The following is a 4166-nucleotide window of genomic DNA, read 5'->3' on the forward strand; positions in this document are numbered from 1 at the left end:
TGAGTTCAATGTAAAGTCTCCGGGACACTGTGCTCACCCTCCCCAAAGGGCATAGATTCTCTCTGCCTGCCACACAGCCACTGCTGGGAGAAATGAGGATTGTGTCAACAGAAATTCAAGAATTCCTACTCACTTCAAGTGCCTCTTTCAGCGATTTGAAGTTAAAACTAGGTACTGTGATTGCTTAGTAGATTTTTGGTCCTTTTTAAAAAGATCTTTTATTTTAATTTTTGTGAATACATAGTAGTTGTATATATTTTGGGAGTACCTGAGATATTTTGATGCAGGCACTCAACGTGTAATAATGACATTGTATAAAATGGGCATCTATCCTCTCAAGCATTTATCCTTTGTGTTACAAATAATCAAATTATAGTCTTTTAGTTATTTTAACCCTTTTTCTGTTTGTTCTAAGAATACTCACCAGCAACACCTGTGATTTCATTGTTTACCCTGAGATAACTTTGCCACAAAATATCTCACTTTCATTATTATTTTTGCAACACTCTACTATATCAACTTTGGAAACAACAAAAAAAGTGTCATTCTATTAACAGCATTCTGTTTTTAGTAGTGGTATTTCCATGTACAAAATATAGTCATTCTCAAGTGCTGAAAATGTCAAATCCTAGAAAACGTAGCATTTCTACATGTGATGTTAACTTCATTCTCAGTTGGCTGACGATTCTTTTGATGAATCCAGTTTTTCCAAAATAGATGATTCTGATGATTCAGACGATTTTGTTAGTTCTGTTTAGAAATAACTTTAAAAACTGTTTTTACATTTTATTTTCACATCGAACATCAGTCAGATTTGCTTCAGCCTCAATGATTGTGTTTATGTAAAATTAAAAGAGTCCTGGCAGCAATCTGCACTTATTTTTTTCTAAATGAGAAAGGGGTTAAATTGTACAAATAAATGATTATTGACTATAGTCATTCTGTTGTGTTATCAAATACTAGGTCTTATGTATTTTTCTAACTATTTTTGTACCCATTAACCATCTCACTACCCTTCTCAGCCACTGGTAACCAACCTTTTACTCCCTATCTGCATGAGTTCAATTGTTTTGATTTTTAGCTACCACAAATAAGTGAGAACATGTGATGTTTGCCTTTCTGTACCTGGCTTATGTTACTAAGCATAATGACTTCCAGTTTCACACATGTTGTTGCAAATTACAGGGCCTCATTCTTTTTTATGGCTGAAGAGTATGCCATTGAGTGTGTTTATCCATTCAGCTGTTGGTGGATACTAAGATTGCTTCCAAATCTTGGGTATTGTTAACAGTGCTGCAGGAAACACGGGTGTGCAGATACTCCTTGTATATAATGATTTTCTTTGTTTGGGGTATATACCTAGCAATGAGATTGATGGATCATATAATACCTCTATTTTTAGGTTTTTGAGGAACTACCAAACTATTCTTCAGTGTGATTGTATGAATTTACATTCCTCTCAACTGTGTATGAGGTTTTCGTTTTCTCCACATTCTTGCCAGCATTTGTTATTGCCTGTGTTTTGGATAAAAGCCATTTTAACTGGAGAAGGATAATATCTCTGTTGTAGTCTTGATTTGGATTTCTCTGATGATGAATTATGTTGAGCACCTTTTCATATGCTTGTTTCTCATTTGTATGTTTTCTTCTGAGAAATGTCTATTCAGATCTTTTGCCCATTTTTGTTAGATTATTAAAAATTTTTTCACAGAGTTGTTTGAGCTCCTTCTATATTCTGGTTATTAATCCTTTGTCAGATGGGCACTTTGAAAAAGTTTTCTACCGTTTTATATATTGGCTCTTTACATTGTTGATTGTTTTCTTTGCCATTCAGAAGCTTTTCTTTCTTTCTTTCTTTCTTTTTTTTTTTTTATTATACTTTAAGTTCTAGGATACATGTACATAGCGTGCAGGTTTGTTACATATGTATACTTGTGCCATGTTGGTGTGCTACACCCGTCAACTCGTCAGCACACATCAATTCGTCATTTACATCAGGTATAACTCCCAATGCAATCCCTCCCCCCTCCCCCCTCCCCATGATAGGCCACTGTGTGTGATGTTCCCCTTCCTGAGTCCAAGTGATCTCATTGTTCAGTTCCCACCTATGAGTGAGAACATGCGTATGTTTATTGTGGCACTATTCACAATAGCAAAGACTTGGAATCAACCCAAATGTCCATCAGTGACAGATTGGATTAAGAAAATGTGGCACATATACACCATGGAATACTATGCAGCCATAAAAAAGGATGAGTTTGTGTCCTTTGTAGGGACATGGATGCAACTGGAAACCATCATTCTTAGCAAACTATCACAAGAACAGAAAACCATTCAGAAGCTTTTCAACTGGATGCGATTCTGTTTGACAATTTTTGCTTTGGTTGTCTGTGCTTGTCGGGTATTACTCAAAAAATTTTGCCCAGACCAATGTCCTGAAGTGTTTCCCTTATGTTTGTAGTAGTTTCATAGTTTAAAGTCTTAGATTTAACTCTTCAATGCATTTTGATTTGACTTTTGAATATGGTGAGAGATAGGGGTCTAGTTTTATTCTTCTGCATATGGATATTCAGTTTTCTCAGCACCATTTATTGAAGAGGCTCTTTCCCCAGTGTGTGTTCTTGGCACCTTTGTTGAAAATGAGCTCCCTGTGTGTGTGAGAATTTGTTTCTAGAATCTCTGATCTGTTTTGATTACTAAAGATCTGTAGTGTAATTTGAAGTTAGACAGTGTGATTCTGCCAGTTTTGTTCTTTTTGCTTAAGATAGTTTTGGGTATTACGGGTCTTTTGTGGCTCCATTTAAATGTTAGGATTTTTTTCTATTTCTGTGAAGTAAATCATTAGCATTTTGATAGGAATTGCATTGAATCTGTAGATTGTTTTGGTTTACTGACCATCTAACAATATTGATATTTTCCCAATCCATAATCATGAAATAACTGTGTATGTTTTTGTATCCTCTTCAATTTTTTTCATCAGTGCTTTATAGGTTTCATTGTAGATATGTTTTAATTATTTGGCTAATTCTTAGGTATTTAATTTCATTTTTAGTTATTATAAATGGGATTGCTTTTTAAATTCTTTTTCAAATTGTTCATTGTTGGCCTATGGAAATACTACTAATTTTTGTATGTTTGTTTTGTAACATCCAAGTTTACTGAACTCAACTATCGGTTCTAATAGTTGATTGGTGTGGTCTCTAGGCTTGTCCAAATATAAGATTATTTCATCTGTAAACAAAGATAATTTGAATCCTTCCTTTCCAATTTGGATGCCCTTGATTTCTTTCTCTTGCTTAATTGTTCTAGCTAGTACTTCCAGCACAATATTGAATAACAGTGGTGACAGCAGGCATTCTTGTCATGTTTCAGATCTTAATGAAAAGCTTCAGGATTTCCCCATTGTCTATGATACTAACCTAACTGTGCATCTGTCATATACAGCTTTTATTATGTTATGGTTTGTTTTTTCTATACCCGTTTTTTCAGGGGTTCTTATCATGATGGGATGTTGAATTGTATCAAATGCTTTTTCAGCATCAATTGAAATTATCATTTTTTGTCCTTTATTCTGTTGATATGATGTATTACATATTTTGATTTGCATATATAGAACCATTCTTTCATCCGTGGGATAAATCTCACTTGGTTATAATGAATAATCTTTTTAATGTTGTGGAATTCAGTTTGCTAGTATTTTGTTAAGGAATTTTACATCAATATTCATCATATATATTGGCCAGTAGTTTTCTTTTTGATGTGGTTTTGTCTGATTTTATTATCACGGTCATTCTGGCCTCATAAAATGAGTTTGGAAGTATTTTCTCCTCTTCTGTTTTTTTTTTATAATAGTTTGAGTGGGATTGGTATTAGTTTATTAAATATTTGGTAGAATTTAACAGTGAAGCCATCAGGTCCCTGTCTTTTGTTTTTTAGGATAATTTTTACTATAACTTTGATCTACTTACTTGTTATTGATCTGTTGAGATTTTGGATTTCTTCTTGGTTCTATCTTGGTAGGTTGTATGTATCTAGGAATTCATTCATTTTTTTTTTCTAGATTTTCCAATTTATTGGCACATAGTTGTTCATAGTAACCACTAATGATCATTTGAATTATTGCAGTATCAGTTATAATGTCTCCTTTTTTCATCTTTGATTTTATT

The sequence above is a fragment of the Chlorocebus sabaeus genome, chromosome 7 (assembly GCF_047675955.1).
Source record: "Chlorocebus sabaeus isolate Y175 chromosome 7, mChlSab1.0.hap1, whole genome shotgun sequence".
Lineage (NCBI taxonomy): Eukaryota > Metazoa > Chordata > Mammalia > Primates > Cercopithecidae > Chlorocebus > Chlorocebus sabaeus.